General features: G+C 49.4%; 1 non-coding gene across 1 annotated transcript; it reads right to left on the bottom strand.

Moving 5' to 3' along the window:
• Nucleotides 1-6,670: 6,670 nt before the first annotated feature.
• LOC129405390 (small nucleolar RNA SNORA2/SNORA34 family) lies at nt 6,671-6,807 on the bottom strand. The gene has a single exon (XR_008630542.1). It is a non-coding gene; the product is annotated as a small nucleolar RNA SNORA2/SNORA34 family (small nucleolar RNA).
• Nucleotides 6,808-13,469: the final 6,662 nt, after the last annotated feature.

The following is a 13,469-nucleotide window of genomic DNA, read 5'->3' as shown; positions in this document are numbered from 1 at the left end:
CCTACAGCGACAGCTACATAGGGTCAGGCGTGGAGGTTGCTGGCTGGAAGGGGGATTCCACGTCGGTTCCAAAAGGCCCCAAAGGGGGCTGGTGCAATAGCACAGTGGGGAGGGCACTTGGCTTGCACATGGCCAATCCAAATTTGATCCTCAGTATCCATGTAGGCCCCCGGCACTACCAGGACTAATTCCTGAGTGCAGATTCAGGATTAACCCCTGAGCATCACCATTTGCACCCCCTCCCCCCAGCAAAAAAAAAAAATTCTTTTTAAAGGCCTCACAGATGTCAGCAGGAGAATAATCTCACCTGGGGGGGCGGGAGGACAAGTAGATGCTTTTGTCTTTACTTGCATGAATTATTTATTTAGGAATTGGGGGCCCACACTCAGTGCTGCTCAGGGCTTATTCCTGGCCGTGTGCTCAGGAGTGACCCTTGGTGGTGCTCAGGGGACTGTATGTGATGATGGGGACTCAAACTGGGGGTGGAGGATGCAAGGGAAGCCCATGACTGCTGTGCTCTCTCAGGTCCTGTGCACTGTCTCTGTGCTGCTCTGTGCAAGGGAGGGGGCGTTGCCGGCTACTCCTTCACACCCCAGACTCCAGGCCAGAGGCCAGACCCCAGCTGACTAGTTCCCGCGGAGGAAAGGCGGATGGGTCTCCCCAGCCTGGCTGGGTGCACACTCCCAGAAATGGGGGTGCTCCCTCAGCTCTGGCTTCTTGTCCAGCAGAGCTCAGAACCAGCTTTCCCTACCCTGAGCCCCTCGGCCGCATCTCCCACCTACCACAGCTACCCCCATCCCAAGGCCTCCAAGCAGCTCTGAAGCCTGAGTCCTGGCACAGCGACCCCTGGCCAGGACTCCGGGGAGCAGGGGTGCCAGGAGCCAAGCTCCAGGTGAGCGGAGACTGACCTGCAGAGACCTGAGCTCCCGAGGCTCATCCACCCTGGGCCGGGGGGCGGGGGAGCACTGTTACCGCCATTTAGGGATGAGGCAGTGGTGCAGGCCAGGTAGGAGCATGCCCCGAAACACAGCCCCCTGGCAAGAGAGTTGGGGGTCCCTCCCGAGTTGTCCTGGGCACGGTGCGGGGCCCCTCCTGCCTCCTGTACTCCGTCCATCTCCCATGGCCTCACTACTCACCCGGAAGCTTCTGGCTGCTGACACGAGCCCCATTGTAACAAGATGCTCCAAAGGGCCATTTTCACAGTTTCTTTTCCGAAAGAAGCTGAGGACAAAGGGTGTAAAGTTTCCACACGTGAGAGGCCTTGACCGGTCCTGGGACACACACAGGCTGAAACTCTATCCCTCATCTCGGGGAGATGGGGCACGGGGGCGCCCTTTGCCATTCAACCTTCTCCTCAACCTACCCAGACGCCTCTGAGAGGGCAGGGGCGGGCCTGGGGGTGGCGCAGGGACTGGCTCCTGCCTCTCACCTCAGAACTGTGACGGCAGAAGGCTATTGTCCCCAAGCGGAGAGGAGACATGGCTGAGAAAGAGGCTGGCCCCACTGATGCTGCGCATTGCCCGGGTGACCAGCCAGACAGGGGCCTTCACGGATAGACACTGACCTGCTGGACAAGGGAACCCCGATGGAGAGTTTGCGTGGAGACTCCTGGAGGGAGGGGAGGAAGATAAAGGAAAGGGTCTTCTGGGCCGGAGCCATAGTCCAGGGGGGAGGGCACTTGCCCTGCACACGGCTGACCCGGGCTCAATCCCCGGCAAGCATAGGGTCCCCTGAGCACCACCAGAAGTGATCCTTGAGTGCAGAGCCAGGAGTAACCCCTGAGCATCGCCAGGTGTGGCCCCACAATGCAAAACCCTCTCCAAATAAATACTGACTTTCGCACTGCTCCTCGCACAGCCCATGACAGTGGGAGCCTGCCCGGTGCCGGACACCCAGCCCCTCCAGAGCAGAGCTGAGCCCTCAGCACCCCCCGAAGGGGTAACTTGGGGGTCCCTCACGGTCCAGCCTCTCAGGCCTCTCAGTGATATAGTGATAGAGCAGCAGCGAGACGCACCGCCGCCGCTCAGCCCACAGGGGGCGCTCTGAGAAGCCGTTCAGATGAAAGAGTTTCTTCATCAGGAGGGCTAGCGAAGAGAAGAAAGAGGACTTCACCTCCGGCTGAGGCAGGCGGGCTGGGAGTATGAACAAAGAGGCCTCATGAGAGAAGACCTCATCCTCCCATGGGGAGCGAAAGGTGCCTTTCCCGTGCTGAGCAGAGAGAACCACAGAGCCGGGTCAGCTACACGCGGTTGGGTTGCACCGTCAGCGGGACAGCCACGGAGGTGGCCTGCGTCCAGCCAAGCGCCTCATTTGTGAACACTGCTTAGCTCTGCTTTGCTTTGCTTTTCTCTTCCTCTCGTATGTGGTAACCGTCCTAAAGCTGCTGGGTGCCCTGATCATTTTTTCCCCACTTTGATTTCCTGTGCTTTATGACTAAGTGTTTTTGTTTATTTCCTGGTTTCTGTTTGTGATGAATGTCCATTTTCAAAGCATCAGGGTTGACATGAATTCTAGCTTCCTGACCTTATGGCAGTGTTTTGTTTCATTGTTTTGGTTTGTGTTTTGGTTTGGGGCCACCCCAGGCAGTGCTCAGGGTTACTCCTGAGTTTTTGTGCTCAGGGATCACTGCAGGAGACTCTATGCAGTGCCGGGAACTGAACCTGGGTGAGCTGCGTGCAAGGCAAGCGCCTTCCCCTGAGCTCTCTCTTGGGTCCTGTGGCTCACTCATCGTCAGCGTGTGACGGGAGGAAGTGTCGTTCTCTCTCTTCAGCCTGAGCTCAGGGACTTGGGTCTTCCCTGACTCAGAGCCACACTTGTTCTCTAGCTTCAAAGTATCTGCAGTTCCGAGTTCTACAGAAAAAACCCTTCCATAGGGCTGGAGATATAGTACAGAGGTAGGACAAGCCCTGGCACCCAATATAGTCCCCCGAGCACTGCCATAAGTAATTCCTAAGTGCAGAACCAGGAGTCACTGCTGAGCATCACCGGGTGTGACCCAAATAAATAAATAAATGCAATAACAACAACAACAACAAAAACCCTTCCAGGGACAGAAAGAAAGGACAGCAAGGAAGTCACTTGCCTTGCACTTTCCAACACCCTTAAGAGTTTCCTAAACCCTGCTAGGAGTGATCCCTGAGCACAGACCCAAGATTAAACCCTGAGGAATGCCCTGCCACAGAGGCAGGGTGGGGTGGTGGGGGATGGGGTGGGGGTGGTGAGAGAGATACTGGGATCATTGGTGGAGGTGAATGGGCACTGGTGGAGGGATGGGTAAACGATCACTGTATGAGTGAAATGCAAACACAAAAGTTCATAAGTTAGTAACTGTACATCACAGTGATTCTCTAATAAAAAATTAAAAAAAAAATTAACCCCTGAGCTCTGCTGGGCGTGGCCCAAAACCTAAACAATAACAACAAAGCCCTCCCACGGGTGTCCACTTTCCACCCCAGGTTTCTCCACTCCCGCAGAGAATTCAACTGCCCTGAGATGCTCTTCCTGGAGACAGACCCGGCTTCCACAGGCTAATGGCCCAGCCTCCCGAGACCACCTCCCACCTCAGACAAGCTCCGGCTGCTCCCCGGCTGCAGGCCAGCCAGCCCCAGGGTGGAGGCCCCACCACTCCCGGCTCAGACTCCAGTGTCAGCTCTAGGAGATGCCGGAACTGGGGCCAGAGCAATAGTGCAGCGGGTAGGGCAATTGACTTTCGCACAGCCAACCAGGGTTCAATCCCCAGCACCCCATATGGTCCCCCAAGCAACGCCAGGAGTAATTCCTGAGTACAGAGCCAGGAGTAACCCCTGTGTATAGCCAGGTGTGACCCAAAAAAGCAAAAAAAAAATTAGAAAGAAAGAAAGAGAGAGAGAGAGAGAGAGAGAGAGAGAGAGAGAGAGAAAGAAAGAAAGAAAGAAAGAAAGAAAGAAAGAAAGAAAGAAAGAAAGAAAGAAAGAAAGAAAGAAAGAAAGAAAGAAAGAAAGAGACGTTATTAGAGTTTGAGCCTTTGTGTGCATACGTGTTTATATATATATACATATATATATATTTAATCAAGATTGGTTGTCTTCTACCCATTAAATGTGGTGTGCTACTCTTGGTATAACAGTGGCATAAAGTGTGAGATGTTGTGCAGCCACTTATGCAACTGTGTGCTCCCGCTCCAGTCTTTTAAACTGTCTATCTATCCTCAAAGGCCTTTGGGAGCTGTGAATCTGTAACCATGGATGAGAAAAAAAAATTTAATTAAAAAAATTATGTATACATATCACTGGGCCTCTTCCACCCAGATCCGACATTTTCCAGTAGCTAGGCAGTCACACCCAGAAACTGTCCCGGGCCGCCATGTAGTCTCATCAACAGCCAACATCCAGAGACTATAAAACCAAGCTCCTGGAAGCTGATAGCCTAATTGTCTCTCTTGGAGAAACTGGCAAGCTACCAAGAGTTTATTGCCCGAACAGGAGAGCCTGGTAAGCTCCCTGTGGCGTATTCATATCCCAAATACAGCAACAGATATATACATACCTCTTGGAGACCCCGGCAAGCTATCGAGAGTATACCACCCGCACGGGCAGAAACTGGCAAGCTCCCTGTGGTGTATTTGATATGCCAAAAGTAGTAACGATAGGTCTCATTCCCCTGACCCTGAAAGAGTGTCCAAATGTTGGGAAAGATGAGTAAGGAGAGGCTGCTAAAATCTCAGAGCTGGGACGAATGGAGACGTTACTGGCACCTGCCCGAATAAATTGGCAAACAAGAGGATGACAGTGATATAGTGACTGTATCAGTGACTGTATCACTGTCATCCCCTTGTTTGTCAATTTACTCGAGCAGGTGCCAGTAATGTCTCCATTCCTCTCAGTCCTGAGATTTTAGCAGCCTCTCCTTACTCCCCTTTCCTAAGGATTGGAGGCTCTTTCAGGGTCAGGGAAATGAGACTTGTTATTGTTACTGTATTTGGCATATCAAATGCGCCTTAGGGAGCTTGCCAGGCTCTGCCATACAGGCGGGGTACTCTCAGTAGCTTGCCGGGCTCCAAGAGGCATATATATATATATATATATATACATATATATATATTTCCCTTTATGATGATGTGTTGCATGTCCCACGCGATCCAAGGATATGTTCTCTCATACATGAGGCTCGGCCCGAGTATGTGGAAAGCAGCCTGGAGTGTGGCGGCAATTGGGTAGTGGAAGTCGACTGTATACATATATGTATATATAATTACACTAGTTGTATGACTAGTTATTTTTATTGACCAAAATAAACCTAAACTATGCTGTGGCATAAGTGTAGTTTTTCTGGACACCCCTGGCTATGGTAAGGGCTATCTCTGACTTGGAACTCAGGGGTCACTCCCAGTGGTGCTCTGGGCTGCATGTGATGCTGGCCTGGAGCCTGTGCTCCCCACCTGTGCTCCAATCCTGTGAGCACCTCCGGGTCCTGTATGTGCATGTTTCTCAGATGCCCCAAGTTCACACCACTCCATCCCTCATCCCACACCCCCTACACAGTGTAAGGGCTCCATTTCACGGCTCCATGGACCCAGGGCGCATGCAGGCAGAGGTAAATGAGGAATGGCAGGGGTCCTGCCCAGAGGTGTTGGCGGGTCTGTCCATAGGGAAGGGGGTGGAGGAAGCAGGGAGTAGGGGCCAGGCTTGCAGACCAATTGATACAGGACAGTGCAATAGAGACCAGTATGGGAGAGAAGTAGGTCTGGAACATGAGATACCACAAATGAGGTGGTGTGGGAGCTGATACAGGAGGCCGGAAGAAGGCAGAAGAAGGTGCATGAACAAATCGTGGAGTCCTGAATTGTTCGTGCCTCTTTGATTTGTTGGAAAGGTAGATGCAAAGATCTGGAGACCTTGGTCAGGCTGACCTGTGCGGGGGCAGGGAACAGTGCTCCTTTATGCCAGCAGAGGGCGCTCGTGGCAAGTTGGGCAGCGAAGCTGGTAGGGCGGGAGATACGGCGCTCACCTCATCACTGTGGAGTGTGCTTGGTTTTCCACTGGTCTCCCAAGGGTCCCGCAGTCCCTGCGATTTCCCTGCCTGTATGTCCAGGCCACGAAGCACCTTGCACCTGCCACTTCCCCCAGCTCCAGCCTTCTCTCCAGGTAACTGGAGCAAGAGTTTCACCGGTGTCTAAGAATGCTGGACCAGGTGAAGGGAAGGGACAGGCTGCAGAAAATAAAACTGAAGACGAGATTGAGGCCATTTAGGAAGGGCCTGAGCATGAATCTAGAGTTATGATGAGTTTTGTGAGCCTCATGGGAGCTCTTGGTCTATTTGGGCAGTGGTAACACAACAGGGAGCTTCAGTTAATTTTCCTCAACCCTGGTGCAGTTGCAAACTGGGAAAACAGGAAAAGCTTTTCACAGGTTGGCTATGACAGAAACCAATGTCAAAAGTATTTTATTTATTAAATTTAATACTATAAAATTACAATTAAAAATTATTTATTTTGGGGTGTCTGGGACAGTTGGACCCCACCTGGTGGTGCTGGAGCTGACTCCTGGCTCTGTGCTCAGGGATCACTCCTGGCAGGACTCGGGGGAGTCTGCGTGGTGGCAGGGATTGAACCTGAGTTGGCCTCATGAAAGACAAGCATCTTGACCCGCTGTAAAGCTTCATCGGCCCTTTGTTTTTTTCATTTTAATCATTCGGGTGCTTCTTTCTAGTGAACTGACCATTACATTTCCACAGCTCTGAAATGGCAGCAGATCATAGAAAGACATATTTTTTAGGCTCTTCCATGCATCCAACAGCTTCAGCAAACTGCCAGCCTTGATTCGAAGATGAGTAAAATGAACATTTTCAGCAAGTTCTCCATATCCCAGGGTTTAGCTGCTACTAGATATTTGGGCTGGATTCTGGATGGACATCAAGGAAATTTCCATGCTGGTCCAGAGTTGAAGAACAGAGTTACACAACATGGACTGCTCGTGGCCCCAGAGAGTGGACAATTCAGAGGAGGGTGCAGTGTGGCCAGCTTCTGCTGAGGGCTCTCTCTTTTTTCATTTTTTTATTGAATCACCATGAGATGCAGTTACAAAGCTTTCATGATTGAGTTCCAGTCATACAATGATCGAACACCCATCCCTCCACCGTTGTGTATTCTCCACCACCAATGTCCCCAGTATTCCTCCTGCCACCCCAACCCCATTCCACCCCCTGCCTCCTTGGTAGGCACCTGCCTTCTTTCTCTCTACTTTGGGGCATCATGGTTTGCAATACAGATACTGCGAGGCCATCATGTTTGGTCCTTAGTCTTCTTTCAGCACACATCTCCATCTTGATCGATCCCGCCAACCATTAATGATTTAGTGATCCCTTCTCCATCCCAACTGCCTTTTCCCCAGCACATGAGGCAGGCCTCAAAACCATGGAATGATCCTCCTGGTCCTTGTCTCTACTGTTCTTGGGTGTTAGTCTCATATTCACTGTATCACTGTCATCCCATTGCTCATCGATTTGCTCGAGCGGGCACCAGTAACGTCTCCATCGTGAGACTTCTTGTTACTGTTTTTGGCATATTGAATACACCACGGGTAGCTTGCCAGGCTCTGCCGTGTGGGCGAGATACTCTTGGTAGCTTGCCAGGCTCTCCAAGAGGGGCAAAAGAATAGAACCTGGGTTGGCTGTGTGCAAGGTGAACACCTTACTCGCTGCACTATTGGTCCAGCTCCAGTCTCATATTATAATAGTTTATATTCCACAAATGAGTGCAGTCATTTTATGCCTGTCATTCTCTTTCCAGCTCATTTCACTTAGCATAATATGCTCCATATCCATCCACTTATAAGCAAATTTCATGACTTCACCTTCTCTAACAGCTGCATAGCATTCCATTGTGTAGATGTGCCAAAGTTTCTTTAACCAGTCATCTGTTCTTGGGCTCTCGGGTTGTTTCTAGATTCTGGCTGTTGTGAACAGTGTTGTTATAGGCATACAAGTGCAAATGTCATTTCTACTGTGCTTTTTTCCATCCCTTGATATATTCCCAGAAGTGGTATTGTTGGGTCTTATGGAAGCTCAATTTCTAGTTTTTGGAGGAATTTCCATATTGTTTTCCAAAAAGGCTGAGACCAGTTGGCATTCCCACCAACAGTGAAGAAGAGTCCCTTTCTCCCTGCATGTGCTCCAGCACTGGTTGTTCTTGTTCTTTTTGATGTGTGCCAGTTTCTGTGGTGTGAGATGATTTCTCAATGTTGTTTTGATTTGCATCTCCCTGATGATTAGCGATGTAGAGCATTTTTTATGTGCCTTTTGGCCATTTATATTTCTCTTTTGAGGAAGTTTCTGTTCATTTCTTCTTCCCATTTTTTGAGGGGGTTAGAGGGTTTTTTCTTGTAAAGTTCTATCAGTGTCTTATATATCCTGGATATTAACCCCTTATCTGATGGATATTGGGTAAATATTTTTTCTCAATCCCATGGGCTCTCTCTGTATTTTGGTCACTATTTCTTTGGAGGTGCAGAAGCTTCTTAGTTTAATGTAGTCCCATTTTTGACCTTTATTTCCACTTGCTTGGTCAGTGGTGTTTCATCCTTGAAGATGCCTTTAGCTTTAATATTGTGGAGAGTTCTGCCTACATTTTTCTCCATGTACCTTATGGATTCAGGTCTGATATTAAGGTCTTTAATCCATTTCTATCTGACTTTTGTGCTTGGGAATAGACAGAGGTCTGAGTTAATTTTTTTTTGCATTTAGCTGTCAAATTTTCCCAGCACCACTTGTTCCACTTCACATTTCTTGCTTTTTTATCAAAGATTAAGTGATCATATATTTAGAAGTCTATGACAAAATATTCAACTCCGTTCCATTGGTCTGCGGGTCAGTTTCTAGTCCAATACCATGCCATTTTAATTACTACTGCCTTGTAGTACAGTTTGAAGTTGGGGAAGGTGATGCCACCCATCTTTTTCTCAAGGATTGCTTTAGTTAGTCATGGGGGTTTATTGTTCCATATGAATTTCAGGAGTGTTTTGTCTATTTCTTTGAAAATTGTCATCAGTATCCTTATAGGGACTGCATTGAATCTGTACAAAGCTCTGGGGAGTACTGCCATTTGGACCATGATAATCCTCGCGATTCTTGAGCAGGGGATGTGTCTCCACTTCCCAGTGTCACTGAGGCTTTCTTCGCTGCCTGCTCACATCATGGGGGACCAGTGTGGCTGAGCACGGCCCGTAAGGGATCAGGGCCTGCAGGATGGCCCTGCTGGAGGATTTCCTCCCATTCAGAACATCCAGATACTAGACTTCAGGACTTAAATGAGGCTGGGGGAGGTTCCAAACAGGCCACACCAGAATTCATTCTTGAACTTTAGGCCATGGCACCTGCTCTATTGGCTGAGCAGACACACCTGCGCCCAGGAGACTCAGCAGTTCCCTCATGCCTCAGCACCTCCATCCTGCTCTACTTGCTTGATCCCAAAGAGCAGGAGAGGGCCCCCTCTTCTGCCACTGAACTTTCGAACCCAAATGCAGGGCGCTCTGCTGGGCCCGCCATCCCCGCGAGCATAGCAGGGCAGGCTAGTGATCCTATGGCCAGCAGGGGGAGCCAGAACTCCAGCGATGGACCATCTCGGACCCTCAGAGTTGTCATCCTAGGTCAGGTCAGCACTAGGGGAGGTCGCAGGAAAGAAGGGGGGCACATTTCTGCCCCCAATTTGGGGTAAAGGGTTGGAAATATACACACGCTCACTCATTTTTATCCTTTTCTTTCATTTTTCTCCCTAGTCTCAGATTTGTTTGGGTTTTTGTTTTTGTTTTTGTTTTTGTTTTGGAGGGGGCTGGGGTGCCTAGTGCCAGGATTCACACCATTGTCACAGCAAAGGCAGGTGCCCTCCCTCCATTGACTCTCTGAGGTGAGCTCGCCACCACATTCAGTGATTTCCTGATCAGGTTCTGCCTCCTACACCCGTGCACGTTCCTAATCTAACATCAAGGGCTGAGCTGTCCGCAAAGCTGCTTTTCAGAACGCAAAACAACAAGCTGCTGCTCAGCACCAACCACAGAAATGACTCTGATCTGATCTATCTGATCATACTCACCACCCCCTAGGAGCGCCCAGGGACTCAGGGAGCTCAACCAACGGAGCATGTGCGGTGCATGCAGAAGGCCAGGGTTCAAGCCCTGGCTCTATGTGGTCCCTAAGCACCTCTGGGAGGTGAGGGGAACCCCAGCATGGACCTGAAAGTGGTTCCTGAATATTGCCGGGATGCCCACCTCCACCTCCCAAAGAAAGGACTCGCAGGCTGTAAAATGTATTTATGAATGTATTTGCCACAGAAGAGTGTGTTTGGAGGAAGAGGAGAAGGGAAGGGAGGAGAGAAGGAGGAGGAGGAGGAAGAAAGAGTACCAAATTATGTGCCTAACACAGGGACATTAGCAAGCACAAACGTCAGCTGGGAGGAAGGGCGTGTGGCTATTAGAATGGAAAGGATGTATTTGTGGGAATGTTTGGGAAGACCAGAAAAGCTTGCGGGTGTGACAAGTGTTAGAGTTTGACACCATCCTGTAGCTCACTTCTTTCCCCACTCCCAACCCCCTTTTTGTTTTGTGACCGCACACATCAATGCTCGGGGCTTACTCCTGCCTCCGCACTCAGGAATTACTCCTGGCAGTCTCAGGGAACCATATGGGATGCTGGGGATCGAACCCAGAAAGACCACGTGCAAGGCAAACGCCCTACCTGCTGTGCTGTCTCTTCAGCCCTGAAGTTCATTTCGTGGGCAAACTTGCCTTCCCTCTTCTGAGCTTCCAGGGGCTCTTTGAGTGGATTGAGAATTTGATGGCTCGTTTGCTTACAAGAATGATTAATTACGATACCTGTTTCCTATATTCCAGTACCCTAGTATATTATGTGATTCGGGGATGCCAAAATATTCGCAGGTTTTTGTTGCTAGAGGAACATTCATTCAGATTTTTTTTTAATCTGAAAGCAGTTTCATTTATATATTGAGATATACCAAATAACTATAGGCTACATTAAAATTTTACTCTAGGGGCTGGAGCAATAATACAACAGGTAGGGCATTTGTCTTGCACACGGCCAACTCGGGTTCAATTGCCAGCATCCCATATGGTCCTCAGGGCACTACCAGAAATGATTCTTGAGTTTAGAGTCAGGAGTAACCTCTGAGCACTGCCAGGTGTGGGCCCAAACCTTTAAAAAAAAAAGGGGGGGAGGGGAATTTAAAAATAGCAACAAGTGCTTCCACTACATAGAGCCTGGATTCAGTCCCCAGCAAACACACACCAAAAAAAATTAATTAGCAAATAAATAAATATTGTGGAAATCACAAGAGAAGATAGGAGAAGGCAACAAAAGTTTCAAAGTGAAATTGTAGGGGCCAGGGAGATGTCCCTGAGGGTGGGTGTGGGCCACACAGACACACACACAGACACAGACACACATATATAGATACACAGAGACACACAGAGACACATACACACAGAGACACATACACACATGCGCGCGCGCGCGCACACACACACACACACACACACACACACACACACACACGCCTGGCTTTGACCCCCCAGCACCACTGGCCCCCTGAGCACCTTGGAGAGCACCCCAACTGCTCATTTGATGTCACACCCCCTAAACAAAAACAACAGAAAATGCAGCTTACTAGTTTAAAAAAAAAAGCTTGCCTTCACTGGGGCGGGGAGGGGAAGCAGGAAATCAAAAACACCTTCGAGTTATAAAACAAGAAATGGGGTTATTTGAAGATGGAATCAGCTGCCCCACACCCACAGCCCAGGCGTAAGCCAGAGTGTTTCCAGATGCTGCAAACAACCACAGAAATGAGCCTCAGTTCAAGCTAGGAGCCTTTTGCTTTTAATTTTTTTCTTTTTCCGGATTTGGATCACACCCAGCTGTGCTCAGGTCTGCAGGGACGGGACCAGGGCTCAGGTCTGCAGGATGAGACCAGGGTTGGGGTCTGCAGGGTGAGACCAGGCCTCTCACAGCCTGTTTAGCAACTCTCCACCCTGAAGGTTGCTTTTGAAGCAAACTGTTTTAGCTATTTTATTTTTTTTTTAATTTACTTTTTCCTTGGGTGGGGGAAAAAACAAATTCTGTGTCCTGTAAATATGGTGCTTCTCAGGCCCCGCAGTGCCAGGGTTACCCAGACACACCATGGGGGGGGGCGGGGGGCTCAGGCGCCTTTAAGGATGCGCCCACAAGCTTGGGGGCTGGGGTGACCCATGCCAGGCGTGTGCTTAACTCTGCACTTTCTCTCCACCTTCTCATCAATCTTTTCAAGCCTTTTTTTTTTAATTATTATTTTATCTTTTTTCCCAGTTGTGGTTAAATCTTTTCGATTTTGAGTATTATTTAGTTCAGAACAACTTGGCCAGGGCAGCACCCGAGCACTTAACTGGGGGCCACAAGCCAAATGAATAAAAAAGCTTGAGCCAGGCTTCCCTGCGCCTCAAGCAGGAATAATCCATGCACCAAACGGGCACTTACTTGGCGCGTTGGCTGGGCTGGAGCCGTCCTTAACCCCTAGTTTGCACGCTGCAGTTTTGAAAATCGAATTCCTTCAACTAATAGTGCTTGACTTTTTAAATTTTTTTAACCTGTTTTTTCACCCTTCCCTTTTGTTGTGGACGTTGAGGGCCAGAGATCACACACACACCCTCCAAAGCCTGCGTATTTTAGTCGAGATGCTCACCCTTTACCTCTGCAGATCTCAATGAACAGCGACATCCAGGTCACACTTGGCATGGAGGCTGGTGCAAGGAACCAGACTAAAGGCCTTGTGCCTGCCAGCAGGGGCTCGACCCCTTCCCAGCCTCTAGAAATTCCCGCCTCGTGTTTATCTTTTGATGTTCTTCATACCATGTTCTGGGCATGCTTTTCATTTTCTTTCTACTAGATTACATCGTTTTGTGGGGGCAGAGAAGACATTTCCCTCTACCCCTGCGTTCTTCTGGTGGAGCCATCAAATTAGTATCAGATGGACTTAGAACAAACGTTATTATATACATATGGAGGGTCTGCATGAACAGTTTAGATTCAGGGTCTCCCAAGTTCAAGGGGTGGAATAAGATAGAAAAGGGAAGGGTGAGGCTTAAGCATGTGTCAAAGACCAAACCTGTATCATCATGTGCTTGCTGTGCTGTTGGGAGCCTGTGCTAGTTAGTATTAAGAAAGTTTTTGTCCTGGGGACATGTTATCTAGTGGCTGGTTTTAGACATTGGGGTTACATTGTTAGAATGTGTAACATTGGGGTTACACATTCTCTTCTCTCCCCAGAGAACAACACGTAGGACAACCATCCTAGCCAAGGGCTCCTCTGCACCAATGTGGAGTGGGCTGGAAAGTTGTCCCTTGCAAGTCAAGGCTCCCGGAAGGCTGACTTGTGGAGGATGGAGAGGCAGACCGGTGTCCACAGAGAGGAGAAAGGTAAGAGAGGCCAGTGACGCACTCAGCACAGAGATGCA

The sequence above is a fragment of the Sorex araneus genome, chromosome 5 (assembly GCF_027595985.1).
Source record: "Sorex araneus isolate mSorAra2 chromosome 5, mSorAra2.pri, whole genome shotgun sequence".
Taxonomy (NCBI): Eukaryota; Metazoa; Chordata; class Mammalia; order Eulipotyphla; family Soricidae; genus Sorex; species Sorex araneus.
Note: the sequence above shows the minus strand (reverse complement) of the source record. Positions and strands in the feature narration are given on the sequence as shown.